This window comes from Engystomops pustulosus, chromosome 5, assembly GCF_040894005.1.
Source record: "Engystomops pustulosus chromosome 5, aEngPut4.maternal, whole genome shotgun sequence".
In the NCBI taxonomy this organism is placed as follows: domain Eukaryota; kingdom Metazoa; phylum Chordata; class Amphibia; order Anura; family Leptodactylidae; genus Engystomops; species Engystomops pustulosus.
Window position 1 is genome coordinate 61,807,228 of NC_092415.1, and position 23,154 is coordinate 61,830,381.

The window sequence follows — 23,154 nt, forward strand, 5'->3', positions numbered from 1 at the left end:
GTCCCAAAAATTGTTCAAACCAGAGGAGCAGGTAGGTGGCCCTGCAGTAAAATGGAATAGATTGAGTGCCTGTATGTGGCAGTCCCAAAAATTGTTCAAACCAGAGGAGCAGGTAGGTGGCCCTGCAGTAAAATGGAATAGATTGAGTGCCTGTATGTGGCAGTCCCAAAAATTGTTCAAACCAGAGGAGCAGGTAGGTGGCCCTGCAGTAAAATGGAATAGATTGAGTGCCTGTATGTGGCAGTCCCAAAAATTGTTCAAACCAGAGGAGCAGGTAGGTGGCCCTGCAGTAAAATGGAATAGATTGAGTGCCTGTATGTGGCAGTCCCAAAAATTGTTCAAACCAGAGGAGCAGGTAGGTGGCCCTGCAGTAAAATGGAATAGATTGAGTGCCTGTATGTGGCAGTCCCAAAAATGTTTCAAACCAGAGGAGCAGGTAGGTGGCCCTGCAGTAAAATGGAATAGATTGAGTGCCTGTATGTGGCAGTCCCAAAAATTGTTCAAACCAGAGGAGCAGGTAGGTGGCCCTGCAGTAAAATGGAATAGATTGAGTGCCTGTATGTGGCAGTCCTAAAAATGTTTCAAACCAGAGGAGCAGGTAGGTGGCCCTCCAGTAAAATGGAATAGATTGAGTGCCTGTATGTGGCAGTCCCAAAAATTGTTCAAACCAGAGGAGCAGGTAGGTGGCCCTGCAGTAAAATGGAATAGATTGAGTGCCTGTATGTGGCAGTCCCAAAAATGTTTCAAACCAGAGGAGCAGGTAGGTGGCCCTCCAGTAAAATGGAATAGATTGAGTGCCTGTATGTGGCAGTCCCAAAAATTGTTCAAACCAGAGGAGCAGGTAGGTGGCCCTGCAGTAAAATGGAATAGATTGAGTGCCTGTATGTGGCAGTCCCAAAAATTTTTTAAAACAGAGGACCGGGTAGGTGGCCCTCCAGAAAAATGGAATAGATTGAGTGCCTGTATGTGGCACTCACAAAAATTGTTTAAAACAGAGGACCGGGTAGGTGGCCCTCCAGAAAAATTAAATGCATGAAGTACTATAGCAAGAGCCAGTGGGCCCTGTCAAAAAATAGCCATTTTCCTCTGCTTTACTGTACAAAGAGGAGGAGAAGGAGGAAAATGAGGAGGAGGAGGAGGAGTGGATCAATTATTCAGGTTGAGCTTCCTTCACCTGGTGGAGATTGGAAATTCTGAGAAATCCAGCCTTTATTCATTTTAATAAGCGTCAGCCTGTCAGCGCTGTCAGTCGACAGGCGTGTACGCTTATCGGTGATGATGCCACCAGCTGCACTGAAAACCCGCTCGGACAAGACGCTAGCGGCAGGGCAGGCAAGAACCTCCAAGGCGTACAGCGCCAGTTCGTGCCACATGTCCAGCTTTGAAACCCAGTAGTTGTAGGGAGCTGTGTGATCATTTAGGACGATGGTATGGTCAGCTACGTACTCCCTCACCATCTTTCTGTAAAGATCAGCCCTACTCTGCCGAGACTGGGGACAGGTGACAGTGTCTTGCTGGGGTGACATAAAGCTGGCAAAAGCCTTGTAAAGCGTACCCTTGCCAGTGCTGGACAAGCTGCCTGCTCGCCTACTCTCCCTCGCTACTTGTCCCGCAGAACTACGCACTCTGCCGCTAGCGCTGTCAGAAGGGAAATACTGTTTCAGCTTGTGCACCAGGGCCTGCTGGTATTCATGCATTCTCACACTCCTTTCCTCTCCAGGGATGAGAGTGGGAAGATTTTGCTTGTACCGTGGGTCCAGGAGAGTGAACACCCAGTAATCGGTGCTGGAATAAATTCTTTGAACGCGAGGGTCACGGGATAGGCAGCCTAGCATGAAATCTGCCATATGCGCCAGAGTACCAACGCGTAAGAATTCACTCCCCTCACTGGCCTGACTGTCCATTTCCTCCTCCTCCAACTCCTCCAACTCCTCTTCTTCTGCCCATACACGCTGAACAGTGAAGGACTCAACAATGGTCCCCTCTTGTGTCTCGCCAACATTCTCCTCCTCTTCCTCCTCATCCTCCTCCACCTCCACCTCCTCCGATATGCGCTGAGAAACAGACCTCAGGGTGCTTTGGCTATCAACAAGGGAATATTCTTCCCCCGTCTCTTGTGACGAGCGCAAAGCTTCCGACTTCATGCTGACCAGAGAGTTTTTCAACAGGCCAAGCAGCGGGATGGTGAGGCTGATGATGGCGGCATCGCCACTGACCATCTGTGTTGACTCCTCAAAGTTACTCAGCACCTGACAGATATCAGACATCCACGTCCACTCCTCATTGTAGACTTGAGGAAGCTGACTGACCTGACTACCAGTTCTGGTGGAAGTTGACATCTGGCAGTCTACAATCGCTCTGCGCTGCTGGTAAACTCTGGATAACATGGTCAGTGTTGAATTCCACCTCGTGGGCACGTCGCACAACAGTCGGTGAGCGGGCAGTTGGAGGCGGCGCTGCGCTGCCCTGAGAGTGGCAGCATCTGGGCTGGACTTCCTGAAATGCGCACAGATGCGGCGCACCTTCGTGAGCAAATCAGACAGATTGGGGTATGTCTTGAGGAAACGCTGCACTATCAGATTTAACACATGGGCCAGGCATGGCACATGTGTCAGTCTGCCGAGTTGCATAGCCGCCACCAGGTTACGGCCGTTGTCACACACAACCATTCCCGGCTTGAGGTTCAGCGGTGCCAGCCACAGATCAGTCTGCGCCGTGATGCCCTGTAATAGCTCTTGGGCGGTGTGCCTTTTGTCGCCTAGGCTCAGCAGTTTGAGCACCGCCTGCTGTCGCTTAGCGACGGCACTGCTGCTGTGCCTAGAGCTACCGACTGATGGCGCCGTGCCCACGGATGGTAGTTCGGAGGAGGAGGTGGAGGAGGGGTGGGAGGAGGAGGAGGCATAGTAGGCCTGAAACACCTGGACCGAGGTAGGCCCCGCAATCCTCGGCGTCGGCAGTATATGAGCAGCCCCAGGGTCAGACTCGGTCCCAGCCTCCACCAAGTTAACCCAATGTGCCGTCAGCGATATATAGTGGCCCTGCCCGGCAGCACTCGTCCACGTGTCCGTGGTCAGGTGGACCTTGTCAGAAACGGCGTTGGTCAGGGCACGGATGATGTTGTCTGACACGTGCTGGTGCAGGGCTGGGACGGCACATCGGGAAAAGTAGTGGCGGCTGGGGACCGAATACCGAGGGGCGGCCGCCGCCATGAGGTTGCGAAAGGCCTCGGTCTCTACTAGCCTATAGGGCAGCATCTCCAGGCTAAGCAATCTGGAGATGTGCACATTAAGGGCTTGGGCGTGCGGGTGGGTTGCACTATATTTGCGTTTCCGCTCCAGCGTCTGGGGTATGGAGAGCTGAATGCTGGTGGATGCTGTGGAGGATCGTGGAGGCGACGATGGGGTTTTTGTGCCAGGGTCCTGGGCAGGGGGCTGACTAGCAGCTGACACAGGGGAAGGAGCAGTGGTGTGCACGGCCGGAGGTGAACGGGCTTGTTGCCACTGAGTGGGGTGCTTAGCATTCATATGCCTGCGCATACTGGTGGTAGTTAAGCTAGTAGTGGTGGAACCCCTGCTGAGCCTGGTTTGGCAAATGTTGCACACCACAGTCCGTCGGTCATCCGGTGTTTCCTTAAAGAACCTCCACACTTCTGAAGATCTAGCCCTCGCCGCAAGAGCCCTCACCACGGGAGCTTCACTAGTTGACAGTGGCGCTGATGCACCAGCTCTGGCCCTGCCTCTCCGTCTGGCCCCACCACTGCCTCTTCCAACCTGTTCAGGTCGAGGACTCTCCTCCGTCTCAGAAGCACTGTGTTCACCCGGCCTCTCAACCCAGCTTGGGTCTGTCACCTCATCATCCTCCGATCCCTCAGTCTGCTCCCCCCTCGGACTTCCTGCCCTGACAACAACTTCCCCACTGTCTGACAACCGTGTCTCCTCATCGTCGGACACCTCTTTACACACTTCCACTACGTCAAGAAGGTCATCATCACCCACAGACTGTGACTGTTGGAAAACCTGGGCATCGGAAAATTGCTCAGCAGCAACCGGACAAGTGGTTTGTGACTGTGGGAAGGGTCCAGAAAACAGTTCCTCAGAGTATGCCGGTTCAAATGCCAAATTTTCCTGGGAGGGGGCAGACTGGGGGGGAGGAGGCTGAGGTGCAGGAGCTGGAGGAGTGGCGATTTCGGTGACATGGGTGGACTGCGTGGAAGACTGACTGGTGGTGGACAAATTGCTCGAAGCATTGTCAGCAATCCACGACATCACCTGTTCGCACTGTTCTGGCCTCAACAGTGCTCTACCACGAGTCCCAGTAACTTCAGACATGAACCTAGGGAGTGTAGCTCTGCGGCGTTCCCCTGCTCCCTCATCAGCAGGTGGTGTCTCACCCCGCCCAGGACCACGGCCTCTGACCCCTGCAGTAGTTGGACGCCCACGTCCCCGCCCTCGTCCTCTACCCCTAGCCCTCGGGTTAAACATTTTTAAAATGAGAGTTATAACTTTATTTTTTTTTTTACTTTTTTTTGTTTTTTTTTGTGTTTTTTTTTTTTTTTTTGTGTTTTTTGTTTTTTTTTGAGTTTTTAAAACCAAACAATGCTATCCTATTGCTATGGCTATTTTCTAGCCAAGTATCAAAGGAAGCACAGTACTATGCCAGATGAGATGACACTGAGTTATTGCCTAATAGAAATCCAACCCCTACTGAATTTTGCCACTTCGGCCTTTGCTATGGATATGTGCGCCACTAAGCGCAGAACACAGCGGTCGCAAGTCCCACTACAAATTGCTCAGAATTGGCAAGTACATGCACTGCAGAAACTACAGCCACCAGCAGATCAACCAGAAATCAAATATATAGAACGCTACTGTAGGCTTCAAGAAGCTGTTTGTATTCTCCTATGGCTATTTTCTAGCCAAGTATCAAAGGAAGCACAGTACTATGCCGGATGAGATGACACTGAGTTATTGCCTAATAGAAATCCAACCCCTACTGAATTTTGCCACTTCGGCCTTTGCTATGGATATGTGCGCCACTAAGCGCAGAACACAGCGGTCGCAAGTCCCACTACAAATTGCTCAGAATTGGCAAGTACATGCACTGCAGAAACTACAGCCACCAGCAGATCAACCAGAAATCAAATATATAGAACGCTACTGTAGGCTTCAAGATCAAGAAGCTGTTTGTATTCTCCTATGGCTATTTTCTAGCCAAGTATCAAAGGAAGCACAGTACTATGCCGGATGAGATGACACTGAGTTATTGCCTAATAGAAATCCAACCCCTACTGAATTTTGCCACTTCAGCCTTTGCTATGGATATGTGCGCCACTAAGCGCAGAACACAGCGGTCGCAAGTCTCACTACAAATTGCTCAGAATTGGCAAGTACATGCACTGCAGAAACTACAGCCACCAGCAGATCAACCAGAAATCAAATATATAGAACGCTACTGTAGGCTTCAAGAAGCTGTTTGTATTCTCCTATGGCTATTTTCTAGCCAAGTATCAAAGGAAGCACAGTACTATGCCAGATGAGATGACACTGAGTTATTGCCTAATAGAAATCCAACCCCTACTGAATTTTGCCACTTCAGCCTTTGCTATGGATATGTGCGCCACTAAGCGCAGAACACAGCGGTCGCAAGTCTCACTACAAATTGCTCAGAATTGGCAAGTACATGCACTGCAGAAACTACAGCCACCAGCAGATCAACCAGAAATCAAATATATAGAACGCTACTGTAGGCTTCAAGAAGCTGTTTGTATTCTCCTATGGCTATTTTCTAGCCAAGTATCAAAGGAAGCACAGTACTATGCCAGATGAGATGACACTGAGTTATTGCCTAATAGAAATCCAACCCCTACTGAATTTTGCCACTTCAGCCTTTGCTATGGATATGTGCGCCACTAAGCGCAGAACACAGCGGTCGCAAGTCTCACTACAAATTGCTCAGAATTGGCAAGTACATGCACTGCAGAAACTACAGCCACCAGCAGATCAACCAGAAATCAAATATATAGAACGCTACTGTAGGCTTCAAGAAGCTGTTTGTATTCTCCTATGGCTATTTTCTAGCCAAGTATCAAAGGAAGCACAGTACTATGCCAGATGAGATGACACTGAGTTATTGCCTAATAGAAATCCAACCCCTACTGAATTTTGCCACTTCAGCCTTTGCTATGGATATGTGCGCCACTAAGCGCAGAACACAGCGGTCGCAAGTCTCACTACAAATTGCTCAGAATTGGCAAGTACATGCACTGCAGAAACTACAGCCACCAGCAGATCAACCAGAAATCAAATATATAGAACGCTACTGTAGGCTTCAAGAAGCTGTTTGTATTCTCCTATGGCTATTTTCTAGCCAAGTATCAAAGGAAGCACAGTACTATGCCAGATGAGATGACACTGAGTTATTGCCTAATAGAAATCCAACCCCTACTGAATTTTCCCACTTCGGTCTTTGCTATGGATATGTGTGCCACTAAGAGCTAAACACAACGGTAGCAAGTCCCCCTGCTAATTCCTCACAAAATGGTAAAAGATGCAAATTAAAATAAAAAAAGTAGAACGTTATTGTAGCCCTAAGAAGGGCTGTTGGGTTCTTTGAGAATCACTCCTGCCTAACAGTAAGCTAATAGAACACCCTAACGCTTTCCCTGAGCAGCAGCAGCTCTCTCCCTAGCGGCATCCAGAGACAGAATGATCCGAGCAGCGCGGCCAGCGGCTAGTCTATCCCAGGGTCACCTGATCTGGCCAGCCAACCACTGCTATCGACGTGTAAGGGTACCACGTCATGCTGGGTGGAGTGCAGAGTCTCCTGGCTTGTGATTGGCTCTGTTTCTGGCCGCCAAAAAGCAAAACGGCGGGAGCTGCCATTTTCTCGAGCGGGCGAAGTATTCGTCCGAGTAACGAGCAGTTTCGAGTACCCTAATGCTCGACCGAGCATCAAGCTCGGACGAGCATGTTCGCTCATCTCTACTGCCTATATATTTTTTGCTATTTCATCTCTACTCTCCCTATCTCTATATTCTAGGCAGTATTACCAAAGGCGCCGTCCTCTCATTTGTTTCCCTGATTTTTGTTTTTTCCTTAGTCATGAACTGTTTCACATTATTACTTGGCAAGAGAAAGGACTGAGATGCCCCAATTTGGGACAATAAGGTACCTTTTTCTTTTTGTTTAAAGAAGTTGGCATGCTGCCTGATATTGATAAATGGATCTGGCCTATCACCAAGACATGGACTGTTCTGTGCTGTAGGTCTTTCTTTGTTTTAGAGTTAGATTTCAGCATCAACTAAAATAACAATAGCAGTACATTATTTTTCCAACAAAGGAAAATGCTGCCAGAAATCCAAAGTCTCTTATGGAATTGCAGTTGGTCTCTGAACAGTCTACAGTCTTTTATACTGTAATTTCCAGCTTGACATTCACTATGTGGGCAGTTAGGAGTTTCTACAGGTTACAGTAAAATGACCGTTCTCCGTTGTCATTTAGAAAAATGCTTTCTTCTGGTATCCGGAGGGGAGACATATACATTATGTCTAGAGAAAGCCTCTCTACATGCGTCTGCTCCTGCAGTTATATTTACCAGTCTCTTTACCAGTCTCTTTACAGTGGTTAAGTTGCAGTAATTGTGATAGGCAAATTGTTCATTGAAAGAATAAAAAAATTAACATCCTGTTATAATATTGCATTTTACTTGTGGTACATATATTCCAGATATAATTGTGGAACTACAATACAGTATTTTGCATTCAGCCTATGTTTTATTTTTTGTTATCTGAATGCTCTGTATGATTCAAGGCAACAATTACCTTCTAATTTGGTCTTTTGTGGGTCTATTTATGTGAAGTCTAATTTAGGCAAATGTGTGCAATCTTTGTTCTGTTGTTCATATTTGTATTACTGTTTTTCATGATTTAGGGATGCGATTCTCAGTTGAGAAAATACAATAGTGTGATTGTTAAATGTACAGTACAGTGTTGTCATCTGTATGAGATACTTTGTAGACTTGTACATGATATTACCCAAATCCCCCAAATCTCCTGTGATGTCTAAAAAAAAAGTGTGACCACTTAGATTCTTGCAAGTGCTGGGGTGATATAGAATCTTCTTAGAAGATCTGGACAGCCCTTCCATGTAATAGATTTATTGGGCATAGCTACCAGCATGCTAAAAAAAATGGACCAGCATCCAGAACCACATGAAAGAGGAGGAAGCATTCCATAGCTTACACAGATTTTCCTGCTTCAGTTGCTCTCCACCCTAGGTTTGGGCCCACTGTTAAAGAGAACCTGTCATCAGGAACCCTTTTCTGGTTCCCCTATGCCCCCCCCCCCATAGAGAATAGTGTACAAATTGACAAAACGTTTTTATAGTAAATCTGTCTTTTTCCAATAAAAGGATAAGTTAGATTAAAGTTTACACTTCTGTATGCAGAGCTGTGTTCCTAGTTCCGTGAAAGTGGTCAGTGAGGAGTGGTCCCCCTCTCGGGGAAACAGCTCCATCATGTATCGATTTCAAATTTAAAATTTTTTTGTCTTCTTGCTGTTAGGCAACAGGAAGCTTCATCATTTACTTCCTGTGGATAATCAGTAATCTATGGTCATCACAGATTCACGGCTCGTTATATCACACAGTTCTGATTACGTTGTTTGTTATATTAAGCCATGCACCTGTGTAACATCACATGAAAACGGACCAGTGTTTATCTACAGGAAGTAAATGATGAAGCTTCCTGTTGCGTGACAAGAAACAGATCTAAAAAAAATTAAAAAATTGATACAAAAAGTAAATTGGAAAATTGTATAACTTTTCATTACATAAACAATATCAATTATTTGTGTAATGTCCTTAAAGTGGACGACCCCTGTAATGTACTTGTTCCAGCTGCCTCCATTTGCTTCAATCTCCTCTTTCAGTTCCTCTGGTTATGGGGGTATTCCTGGGAATATAAATGTATGCTACAAAATCCCATAATGCTATAAATAAGTAAATACAACAAAACTCAATGTCATAATTCACAAAATGGAGCTTAATTTTTTGCTTTTATGATTCACAGAATCATAAAGTAGGCAAATTTATCTCCAAGATGGTCACCACTGGAAACTACAAGTCCCATGATCCTTTAGTTCTCAGTAACAGCCCTAACAGATCTAACAGACTGTCCTGCTCTGTTACCATAGTAATGATATGTAACTGCCATCACTGCACATTGCACCACTAAAATAAGGTCTCACCACAACACTGGCCATGCAATGCAACCAACCAACTACAGCCAAACATAGTGATGATCACATGAACTGCTCAGGCAGGTGCAGGACATGTGATGTGGACATGTGACCAGCGGTCATTTTCTGTCTTGTGTCTCTTCCACTGGGGCAAAATCAACGGACTGATTATAGGGCCAGTGGCATTTTAATTATCCCCCATAGTGTGTGTCCACAATATTTTTCTGCTAAGGGTAGCAAAGTTTTAAACAACTAATTACATATAAAAAAACACATAAAGTCCAGCTCACCCTGGAAATGGCACTTGACTTAACCGCAGGTGCACATTGATCTGAAGTTGGGGGCATACACATATGAATATAAAAACACATGTGTTCAAGAAAAGAACAAGAAACATTTCCTGCTTTTTTCTTGAATGTATATGTTTTTATATTCACCAATAGAGAAGATTGTACCCACCTCAGCTGTAGTTCCTGCTGGATCTTTTTTATATTGTGTATGAATCTGAACAAGTACATATTAGCTTATTTTTTAAGAACCCTTTGAATTAATTAATTATTCTTATTCCTGGAATACCCCTTTAAGTATAACTTCCTTTGAAACACTAGTGTAGGCCTAGGTAAATGCCCCCTAATAGGTTGCCAAGTAATCTATAGAATAACACAACATTTGCTGTAGGGGACAATGGATCGATGATCAATGGCTTTGCCTTTCTTTCATATTCTTTTCAGAGTCATGCTCTATTTCACATAGTAGAGAAGCAGAATGTAGACACTGGGGCACATTTACTTACATTTCCCCTGTAGTTCACAGGAAGTGCATTGTCCAGCGACAATGCACTGTGCTGCGATTCACTAAGATCGTGCGCCCGATATCCTGCATGTGTCACTTCCCCACTCAGGTCCCCAGAGTTCACTTTCTTTTTCCTGGTGCATGTAAGTGCTTTGTCTTGCGACACAAATTGAAAGTTAAATCCCGTGCTCAGTCCGAATCAGTCGGATCCCTCCTCACGTAGAAGCCAGAGGAGCTGCAGCAGAAAACGATTGCGTGAGGCACAATCCCATCGCAGACGCCTGTTAAATAGCAGTACAAGCTGCGGAATCCCCAAAAAAGGTGCAAAGTCAGATGAAAGTGCAACACACAATCATTAGTAAATGAGCCCCAGTGTTCTCTTCACTGTCCCATAGTGTCTGCTGTGCTAAAGTGAAAAAGCTCAAGTATAGTGTCTAATGGTGTATGAAAGTAAGACTGGAACTACTTCTTCAAATAAGTGACATATGTCATTGAATGGAATATATTGCTGGAGTTAATGACTATACAACAGGAATAATTTCATTTCAGTATTGTAGATCACTACAGCTGTGTAGACTATTACATTATTGTTGTAGAACCCACACATGCACAGATGAGCTTTACATATATGCATATGGATCAGTGTGATAGTAAGTGAATGTTTTGAATGAAATGTCAGTGGTTTTGAAAAGCTGTTAGATATCAGACCTGGAGAATCTGTAACCAAACCTTTCTGTGTGTTGTGAGAAACAGCAGGTCTGTGAAAAATGTATTTATATTCCAGGATTGTAGCTGGACTTGGTGGACGTGGTGCAGGTTTGGTCAGAGGTCTTTGTGTTTTTTTTTAAACTGGTGTTACTTTATTCATTATTCTGGCACACGTTCCTACATTAATGTGGCGTTGTTTCTGAAGGAATCGTAAATTTAGGACATCTTTTATCAGGTCTAAGCAGCGACAAAAAATGCGCTAAATTCAATAAAAAGACAGCTTCACAAATAAATCACAATTTATAGAAATTTCAGAGAAAAAAAATAGTAAAGTTGGGAAAACTATTATTTTTGGTACACGCAAGTAATAAGTCAATTGGAAACAGAAGAGTGTGCCAAAAACAGCCTGAATGCAATATCATGAATTCCCCCATTGAGTTCCCCCAAGAGCCTTATTTGGTATTCTACCAGAAGGGTTGAGTAGCAGAGATCTCACAGCAGTGTGAAAACATACCCCTACAAACCCTACAAGTACAGCTACAAACCTGGAATATAAATGAATTTTGCACCTTCCTGCTTCTACTTATAACACATACAAAGATATGATTAGACATTTCTCAAGAGCCAGTGCCTAATATTGTCATCAATTTAGCATGAATAAAACTGCTTTCAGATTATCCAAAAAGTGAGTCATTCATTATGACAGTAGTTGAGAACATATAGTAAATTTTCTTCTACATATCAAAATGCACTGGCCGTGAACTGATGTTTATCTTCTTAATAGTATTCCGTCCGTAGTATTTTCTTTCAAATTTGCAGCTAATAACTTATCTTCATTACACTGACACATTTAAAAACATAATAATAATAATTTTTTTTTTTCTAAATTGGGAAATGTGCATTGGTATAAAATGAGCACCTTCCTGCAGGCCAAGTGACATGCTAAACCTCAGCTGTGCAAGACAGATGCCTATACAAGAAGAACAATACTGCCGTGCTCGGCTTTATATTGATGATGAGTAAGGGTTACCTGGAGCACTCGCAGTGCAGCTACTCATAATAGAACTGGGCTGACTGCCAGAAAACCTTCACTAGGAGAACAGCATGTGTTGAAGATTATTGTGCTTGCATGATAACACATAACTGCTGAACTACAGTACAACTGTGAAAAACATTTGCCTAATATTTACCTCCATCATCCACCATGTTAATAGAATCCACACTTATGTCAGGGGTTTAAGGATCTTTGAGATATTTTAGCACTTTAGCCTTTAATTATTATTAATATTGTTAATTTACATTCCATTAAAGAGTAACATACATCGTACATTAAGACAAGAACAAATAGAAATACAACACTACATTAGCTCCCATTTTCCAGGTTTGAGTATTTGGAGCATGTTTAAATACCAGGATAAACCCAGGAAGGACATAGCTATTGAAAAAGGGGTTAGACACCCCAAAACGCGTCTAGAAACGAATACAGACAGACCTAGCTATCGTTGTTTTATCTCCAAGTACCGGTGGATGCGGTAAGTCAAGTGAGAGACAATTTTCTCAAAAGGAAGCCGGCTTCCATCACGCCAGACACCAGCACTGGGACCCGGGGGAATTCAGCTGTGTGCTCCAGCACAATCCAAAACACACATGCAGTCTATCAGAACATGGAAAAAGGAGGGAGAGCATGAGTACACAGCGTAGCACAGTGGAGGCATTGTGGCAGCAAAACAACAATGCAGGTAATACATAACCTATAAGGATATTACCCAACTGGAATAACCACAAGTGACCTAAGAGACAAATGCTAAGCTGTTTGAAACAATCTATTGGAGATAGCAAATATATTGTTTACCAATGATTGGAAGTACTGTAGTAACATGTCCCATATCCTGGTCTGGATCTCAGTTATTCAGTGACTATTTTTGTTTTGTGCATGCACAGTTTTATCTATTTGGTTTTATTTGGTGACATCAACTGTTTATGTACTGCGCTATCTAGTGTTCACACGCTGCGATATATAGCACTAGTAGCCTATAGATTGCAACCAAGCACTCTGCCAAAGGTGCCATTTGACTCCAATACCATAACAATACAAAGCAAGATCTCATATTACTTACCCGATACTATCTATGGTGATGTCTCACTGATATTATATACAACAATATGTTTTAAGTTCAATTTTATGTTTAATTTTATGGTTCATTTTATGATATGCAGAACAATTGTCAGTGATGTGCTATTTTATGCTATTTTATTTTATGTTGAGTAAAAACAGTAAGTAGTGCATGGGACACATTTTTATCTAACACTGTTCTCTATGCCTTCTGCTCCTCCCCCTGCATTATAATACCAGCTCAGACACACTACAGAAACAGGCACTATCTGCCGGCAAGCAGTGTACAGAAATTACTTTACTAGCTACAGACAAGATAAAGTTTTTATATCAGAGCTGACTGTGTGTTATAGGTGCGATGGCAGAGCTGGAGTGTGTCATTATGTCTTACATCCATCTCATGACTCTGATCTCTCATCTCTCTTTTTCTATGTGTAATATACTAGAAGAATGTTTAGAAGCTAAAAAAAAGTGTAGATAAACCACATCAAATCAGTAAATAATGAAACAACATTTCACATTAATATGTGAAACATATTAAATTAATGTTTTTACACATTTCTATGTTAGTCCACACAGACACCTTTCTACAACTTTGCTGTAAAAATTGCTAAAAAAATTGAATTCACATGAAATTTTGAATAAGTGGACTCCTTAACTAAAAAACTATGAGAAGGGAATTCACACAAACCACACATGACTACAAGAATCTGCCAATCAAGTTTGCATCCGAATTAAATTGAAGATTGCAGAGATTTATAACCGTACAAACTGTAACACTAATCAGTAACGGTACATCGCTAACACTAACTAATATGATAACTTGGTACATAGTCATATGGGCATGTGCAGGTACTTTTTGTTCCTGTAATATAAATGTAACCAAAAAAAAGTATAAATGTTCCTACAGCACTGAGCGGTGGTTGGAACACCTGGAAAGCCGGGCATTTTTACAGGCGAGGAGCACCTTCTATACCAGCTCAAACTCATACAAGAATCCATAACAGAATGCTACTGATAATGAGACGTCACACTTTGTCTTGGAAACTGTGGGGATCCTAAATGTGACTCAGGGCTAAGAGAGGAAGAGGTTAGTTTCCACCATCTTCATTGCTGATGAGGAAGATTAATGACAAGTAGCCTGAACAGAAAGTGCCAAAGAAAGAAATGGACTAGCAGCACTATAAGAACATTTCTCTGTTTGTTTCTAATGGGGGAATCACATATGACAATTTTATAAAAATCATTATTACAATTATTACATAGGTGTTACTCTGCAACTATTTTACTACTTGTTTCTCTGTAACCATTTTAGTCCTTGGATTTCTGGGTAAAGGTCTGTGGTTTGTAATATTTTGGCATGGTATGGTGAATGTGTGAGCTCGGGAAATATGTCTTGGGTTCAGGAGCTAATGGCTGATGCCATATGCAGATTGTTTTTACGACTACTTTACAAGCTCTAGTTACATTGTCACATAGTGTAAACATGAGGCTTTGGTCAATGTTATTCTTAAGAAATCAAGAAAAAATATTTGCCTAAACATATCCCATAACATATACAACCATGGCAGCTGCAACGTATATAAAAATGTCAATTATTGCTTACCCTTTCAATAAAGTAACAATTTAATGTAATAGAAGTAGCGGAATATTAATGGATGAGTGTGCTCACCTGTTATTGCAGCATTTACAGAGAGGTTATTCTGTATGTTTCAGTGTGGCATTTTTATTTTCAAGGGGGGGACATTAATAATTAATTACAGGGACACAATATAAATACATTTATTTTAGAGAGCCCGGTATGTATAAGATAATTACAGGTGAAAAATTAATAATTAATTACAGGGGACCCAGTATATATTAATTAATGACAAGAGCACTATATACACTACGGACATCTAGCACCAGGATGAAGGAATGTAAACCAGCACATTTACATGCTGATATGTGCCCTCTCAGTCAGTATCTGCTCTTCTTTTAGCTTCTAAACCCCTTAAGGACAAAGCCGGTTTTTGTTAATTTTTCGCACCCCACCTTTAAAAATCTATAATGTTTTCATTTTTTGGTGTACAGAGCTGTGAGAGGGTCTATTTTCTGCATAACAAATGTTACTTCTCAGTGACATTATTTATTATTCCAAGCCGTTTGTAGGGAAGCTGATAAAAAAATTACAAAGGTGGTGAAATTGTTGAAAAAATGCATTTGTGTCACTTTCTTGTGGGCATAGTTTTTATGACTTTCACTGAGCGCTCAAAATGATACGTCTACTTTATCTTTAGGTGCGGTATAATCACGGTGATACCAAATTTATACCACCATACCACCATATTCTGACGCTAATAACTTTTTCATACTTGGTGAACGGAGCTGTGTAATGTGCCATTTTTTGCGAGATGAGCTGACATTTTCATTGCTTCCATTTTGAGGACTATACAACGTTTTAATCACTTTTTATTTTTTATGATATTTTTTATTTTATTTATTTTTTATTCTATGTAAAATGGTATAAAAGTCGCTTTTCAGACATTTGGGAGCTATTTCCCGTTATGCGTTTTGAGATCGGGTAGTTTGGGAAGTTTTAATGCCAAACATGTTTCTGATTTTTATTTTTTATTTAGTTTTATATTAATTCTAGGGATAGGTGGTGTTGGTTGAATTTTTTATTTCTTATTTTTTTTACAATATTTTTAGACCCTCTAGGGTACTTTAACCTTAGATGGTCTAATCGTTCATACCATATACTGCAATACTAAGTAAATACTAAATAAATACTAAGTAACGGCGTTTTACTTAGGATTCATTGCAATGTGCCACTGGCATCACGGGGAGAAGCAATCTCAATCAAGGTCGGCGGCGCCCATGTCTTTGGCAGCGTCAATCAAGGGGTTAACACCCACGATCAGTGCTGGTGCTAATTGTGAATGTTAGATGTCAATTGCATAATTGTTAAAACCGGCATGTAAGTGTGCTTGGTTTACAATCCTTCATACTGGTGATAGATTTCCTTTAATTAATTACAGATGGCACATTATATATTAACCAATTACATGTGGCACACTATATGTTAATTTATTACAGGGGGTGTTGCATGTATAAATTATGCGTGGAACTATATCTATTATTTAATTAATAACACTATATATATATGAATTAATTATAGGGGCACCATATACATTAATTAATTACACATTACAGTTTAATTTAATGAATTACATGGAGCACATTGTTATTTACAGGAGGCAGAGTGTATTTTCAATTATTATAGAGGGCATTGTATAATAATTGATTACAAAGGCCACAGTATTTTTAATTTATTACAAGGAGCACAGTATTTTTATTTTTATTTTTTATTTTTTTAAATATATTTTATTGTATAAATTCAATTATTACAGGTTAATTGACAAATAAGAGATGAGGAACACGCAGGTGCCCTCTCTAGACATGAAGCGACTGTTATGCACATGGATCATATCATATAATAAATGTACAGTCATCAAGAATGCCAACCTATGTTTACAAAAATTTTTTTTTTTTTTTTTTTTTTTTTTTTTTTTTTTTTATATCATGCGATAATAGAAATACAACATTTATGGGGGGAGGGTCGACTAAGCATAATATACGACCACATTTATAAGTCTAACATGTACACAAAAACCACATGCCCCCCCGAGCCCCCTATACCTCCCCCCCACCCTCTGCCCGTGCTGGAGATGTGAAAGGAAAAAAAAATAAAAAATAAAAAAATAACTAATTTATCCCTAACTACCCATTCAGAGAGCACCATGGGTCAAAAGAAACACTCTGTTCTCAGTTTCTCCACTGGTTCCATATCAAATTCAGTCTTCTACCATTCCCATAACGTTTCTCATACGCGCATTCATACGCTTTGGTGCGTACCACAAGATTACTCCATTGTTTCACCACTGGAGCTTTATCATCTTTCCAATGCCTGACTAATATTAGTCTGGCAAGGAAAAAAAGCTTCAGCACTAGGTCACTTTTTACTTTAGAGTCCATCGGAATCGGAAGCAAGCCCAATAAGCCGAAAGTGGCAACTTGTGGCAGGGAGTATTGAAGCTGACTCTCTATTATCTTAAAGACTTCCTCCCAGTATAGACTAATCTTCGGGCAATCCCATAAAACGTGTAAGATGTCAGCATAGCTACTTTTGCTCCTATTACAGTTGGAGTTTTCTCTTAAACCCGTTTTGAACATCAAAAGTGGGGAAAAATAAATTCTATATAAAATATTAAGTTGAGTGCATCTATGATTTAAGTTGATGGTGGATCTAACCACATTTTTATAAATATCTCGCCATTGTGCTGCTGTGATAAAACCAACCTGATTTATCCATTTTACTTGACTTATATGACTAAAGTTCTGATCGATGTCAGATCTCATCAAACGATAGATCCTAGACATTTTCAGAAGTGACGTCTCTAACCCTAAAATTTCCAAGCAATTACCCCCTTCGTGTATCGTGAACTTATCGTGATCTAGTTCTTTCCTAAATGCGTGTGCAAATTGGCAATACCTAAAATAATCTTTTCATATCGTCCCCCATGATGGCCCACCTGGAGGTTGACCCCTTGACCTCTGTAGGGACAGGAAGCAGAGAGGTTAAATTCCCCCCCCCCTTGCACTCACATACCAGTGTCTTCCTGTCCCTACACAGGGCAGGGAGTGGAGAGAGCTCTCCCTGTCTCCTCCAGGGGGACAGTCAGGGGGGAGTATAGGTGCGGGACATGTCCCTACATCCTACCTGGTCCCGGGCCGCGAGCGGTGCATAGCGCATCCTTCCCCTGCCTGGAAGGGGACCTTCGACCGGCTCTGTTGACGGCTCCGCGAAGCCAACATCACCCGGGCACGTGCAGGTGTAATGGAACACTTCCGGGTGTTCCAAGATGGCGACTTCCGGCCAAAGAGTGTCGCACCGGAAGTGACGTATCGCGAACACGAGAAGCCGGCGTGAGTATGTTTGAAATATCAAGCGGGCTCTCACGTTGATCTGAGGTCTATGCTTCTGTCGCCATCAGCCGTGCACGCTACGTGGAACAGGTACATTACCTTAAGAATTGAGTATGCTTTCCTTCAGATAAAATTAATGGAGATTCATTGTCTTTTTAGAATATAGATCTGGTGCCTGGATTTCTAGCTGAGCCTTCACGTTTATGTACGCTAATAAGGTCAGCCATTGTGAGCACATATATATCTATATGGTATTGCGGCTATGTAATTGCACATTCTAACGTTTGTTATGTTTATGCATAGATTACAATTGGCAGCTCCGAGTCCTCAGCAATGGACATCATTGTATCAGACCCCCCGCCTATAGCTCCTGTGAGTGGTTTCGGGGTGTCTAGTATGTTTGGGATTTCTTAATTCCACATTACATGTAGCCTGTCTACAAAACCTGGTTTTGTTCTCCTTCTTTTTGGTAGGAATCTAAAGAGAAGGAGAAAACAAAAGAGCTAGAGAAAAAGAAGGCACAATCACGCAGATGTAATATGTGTTTCAATAAGCTCTTAAGTAACTACAAGAAACCTGTATGCAAAGAATGTTTAGACAGTCTACTCAAAGAAGAGAAATACTCCTTTATGGAGGAGATGAGATCATTCATTAAGGGAGAAGTCCAGACATCTGTGGCGGCTTCTGTGGCTTCCATTATTCCCCAAATAGTACCACCTAAGAGACCCAGGGTTATGGAGTCCTATTCTGAGTCTGAAGCTGAATCAGAGGAAGCTAGTACATCCTTTTCCTTAGACATGGATGTTTCTCAGTCTATAGCGGCTACTAAGATGGAGTCGAAATACCTATTCGCATCAGAAAATCTTGATGCATTACTTAAAGCAGTCAGAGATACGTTAAAAATTGAAGACATTGAGGAGGCAAAATCTGTACAGGATGAACTATTTGGCATACTTAAAGCGAAAAAGAAAAGAGTGTTTCCAATAAACAATACACTTAAGGAATTGATATTGGAGGAATGGAGAGAGCCTGAAAATAGAATTTCTGTTTCTAAAGATTTCAAAAATCGTCTGATATTTGATGAAGAGGAAGTAAAGAACTGGAATGCTACACCCAAAGTAGATGTCCAGGTGACTAAAATCGCGAAGAAGACTGATCTTCCATTTGAAGACGCCATTCAGCTTAAAGACCCGATGGATAGAAAAGCTGATAGTTTATTGAAAAAAGCATGGGAAGCCGCCATGCTTAATTTAAAGGTGAATATAGCTACGACTTCTGTTTCCCGTACTCTCTTTTTCTGGCTATCTGAATTAGAGAACCACATAAAAACTGGCACCTCAAGAGAGATGCTGCTGGATACTATTCCTATGTTAAAGTCTGCTACAGCCTTTATTGCGGATGCCTCGGCAGAGGGAGTAAGATTCAGCGCAAAAGAAAGTGCCTTGTCAAATTCAGTAAGACGTGCCATTTGGTTAAGACAGTGGAGTGGCGATTGCAGATCAAAAGCCAAACTATGTAGTCTTCCCTTCCAGGGTGAATATGTATTTGGGGCAGAATTAGACGCCATTCTGGAGAGAGCGGCGGATCGTAAAAAAGGGTTTCCTGAAACGAGAAGAGGTCAAAGGAAACAATCCTTTCGTGACCCAAAAGAGAAGAAGTTTCCGTACAGAGGTAAAGGCAAACAAGGTAGATGGAGTTATCCCAAAGGTGGAAGAGGAAGAGGATTCCTACTCAGCTGCAGTAACTCAACATCTAACTTTAGGAAACAATGACGCCAGAGTGGGAGGAAGACTGCTCCATTTCCGTCACCATTGGACCCAAATAACCTCAAACCCATGGGTCTTAGGGATTCTACTAGACGGTTACAAGTTAGAACTGACTTCTCTTCCTCCCAACAATAACAAAGCAGCCGTCGCAATCACTAACCACCAGCTTATGGCAGGAGGTTCTGAAGCTGAAGACCATGGATGTGATATCTCCAGTACCCAGACAATCACAGGGGAAAGGTCATTATTCTCCTTTATTTCTCATAACAAAGCCAAATGGAACATTCCGTCTAATCTTCAATCTCAAAAATCTGAACAAGCATATTCTTTACAGGAGGTTCAAGATGGAAACTATATGCTCAGCCACCCCATTAATTCCGCCAAATGCGTTCTTATGTACCATCGACCTAAAAGACGCATACTACCATGTACCAATCTATCCACCATCTCAGAAATTCCTCAGATTTGCAGTAGTCACTCCGGAGGGAAACACAGCTTGTTTTCAGTACAAAGCTCTCCCGTTCGGGATCTCGTCTGCCCCAAGGACCTTTTCAAAAATCATGATAGAAGTAGTGGCATTTTTGAGATCCAAGAAAGTGGCGGTGATTCCATACCTGGACGACCTACTGATAATTGGTCAGACAGAACAGGAACTTATACAGCACAGGAATCTGACGATTACTACCCTGCAACAACTAGGCTGGTGCATAAACTGGGAGAAATCAAAACTGACACCCAGCAAAAACACAATATTCCTAGGCACACTTCTAAGCACATCCTTACAGATGTCATTTCTTCCTCCCGAAAAAAGGGACAGACTCATTCAGAAGATACACCACTTCCAACAACAAGACTGTTGCACAATAAGAGAAGCCATGAGAATGTTGGGGCAGATGGCGGCTTGCATACAATCTGTTCAATGGAGTCAAAGTCATACTCGAAGATTCCAGTGCTGGATTTTAGAGGTTTGGGACAAGAACTCCCACCATCTAGACCAGAGTATCCAACTACCTCCAAGAGTCAAAATGTTCCTGAATTGGTGGACAGAAATGTCACATTTAATGAAAGGAATACCTTGGCATCCATGGCCAATCAAAGTAATCCAAACAGATGCCAGTCGGTCAGGTTGGGGTGCAAATCTAGGAGACAAACTTCTTCAGGGTCGGTGGACTGTCTCCATTCAAAATCGGTCCTCGAATTACCGAGAACTAAGAGCGGTATGGGAGACCTTGAAAAACAGTGCCTCAGAACTCAGAGGACATCATGTGAAAGTCTATTCAGACAATATAACAACAGTGGCTTACTTGAAGCATCAAGGGGGCACAAGGAGCAAAGATCTCCTGGAGTTATCGGAAAAGATTTTTTGCTAGGCAGAAAAATATGTCCTCTCGTTGAAAGCGATCCATCTAAGAGGAGAAGACAACAAGGTGGCGGATTTCCTGAGCCGGAATCACCTAGATCAAAACGAGTGGTGTCTGAACGACAATGTATTCCAAGAAATAACCAAGGTTTGGGGTCATCCGACGATAGATTTATTTGCTACCAAGACCAATTCCAGAGTAAAAAATTTCTACTCGCTGGACAGCACCGGGTTAGGCCTTCAGATGGACGCATTCAATCAGGTTTGGGACGCTCCTCTTATGTATGCCTTTCCTCCTATTCCAGTGATTTCCAGAGTCATACAAAAGATTCGGGCAGACAAGGCTACTGTAATCCTAATAGTGCCATACTGGCCAAAAAAGAACTGGTTCCCAGCCCTAAAAGAAATGGCCCTAGCGGAACCGATACTTCTGCCTGTCAGAGAAGATCTCCTATCCCAAGGTCCCATCTATCACCCAAACCCACGGTCTCTCAGTCTCTCGGCCTGGATCCTGAAAGGTCATTACTAAGGTCCAGAGGTCTTTCAGACAAGGTAATAACCACCATGAAAGCAAGTCGTAAACCAGTCACCTTTGCTATTTATAATAAAATATGGAAAAAGTTTATGTCATTTTGTGGTTCAAGTCAACCTAACCAAACATCTCCGAATATTTCTCAGATCCTAGACTTCCTGCAGTCCGGATTTGACAAAGGGTTGAAGACCAGTACCCTCAAAGTCCAGATTTCAGCTTTAAGCGCTTTCTTTGATCATCCCTTGGCCGATAACAGATGGATCAGCAGGTTTGTGAAAGCCACATCCAGACTGAGATCAAATTATATACAGAAAATCCCATCATGGGACCTTTCTTTAGTACTTAATTACCTTACTGGGCCACCATTTGAGACAATGGAAGATGCTAACATAAAGGACTTGACCCAAAAATTGACCTTCCTAATAGCTATAACATCCGCTAGAAGGTTAGGGGAGATTCAGGCGTTGTCAATTAGAGAGCCATACTTGAGAATCTCTGAGGATAGAGTTACTTTAAGGCTTGATAAAACTTTTGTTCCCAAAGTTTCTTCAGAGTTTCATCGAAATCAAGAAATTTTCCTTCCATCGTTTTTTAAGGATCCAAAATCTCCAAAAGAAGCTACTTGGCATTCCTTGGATGTAAGAAGAATCTTACTGCATTATATAAAAAACACGGAATCTTGGTGCCAAGATTCCAATATTCTCCTTCAGTTCGGCAACAAGAACAAAGGAAAGAAGGCATCCAAAGCCTCTATTGCCAGATGGATTCAGCTGGTCATCAAAGGAGCATATGAATCCCAGAATCTGACTATTCCTGAGCGAGTCAGAGCCCATTCAACCAGAGCTATGGCTGCCACATGGGCAGAAAAGAGGGGCGCTTCCATCGAGGAAATATGCAGGGCTGCCACCTGGTCGAGCCAATTGACCTTTGCCAAACATTACAGACTGAATGTCCAGAATACCAAAGAATTAGCCTTTGGTAGAAAAGTCTTGCAAGCTGTAGTCCCTCCCTAAGGAATTATTTGATAAATCTCCAGGTGGGCCGTCATGGGAGACGATATGGAAAATGGGAATTATTCTCACCGTTAATTCGGTTTCCATTAGTCCACCATGACGGCCCATGTATTTTTTCCCACCCCTAGAAATATATGTATATATATATTGTTATGCTATAATGATATATTGTTGTATTATAGTGTATGTGAAATTAACATGCAATAAAGGGGTTGCATCCACTGCCGGTATTATTATTTGGAAGACACTGGTATGTGAGTGCAAGGGGGGGGGAATTTAACCTCTCTGCTTCCTGTCCCTACAGAGGTCAAGGGATCAACCTCCAGGTGGGCCGTCATGGTGGACTAATGGAAACTGAATTAACGGTGAGAATAATTCCCATTTTCTCCTCCAAAATCCCCTTCATACACCAAAACTGAAAGGAGGGTAGCCCCCCCTGTTCCCCCAGATGCTCCAAGGAGTGAATCCCTTTTATTCTCCAAAATCCGACATCATCCATTTTATATAGTTCTAAAAAGTTAAGATTGCCCCATAGCGGGGTAAATTTGAGTCCCCCCTTAATCCCATATAGCCTCTTAAAGTCTCTACAAGTATTCTCCATTAACACAGCCAGTGGAAGTTTTTTAATAGCATGACATTTCAGTTGTCCAGACTCCAGTAGGGCGAG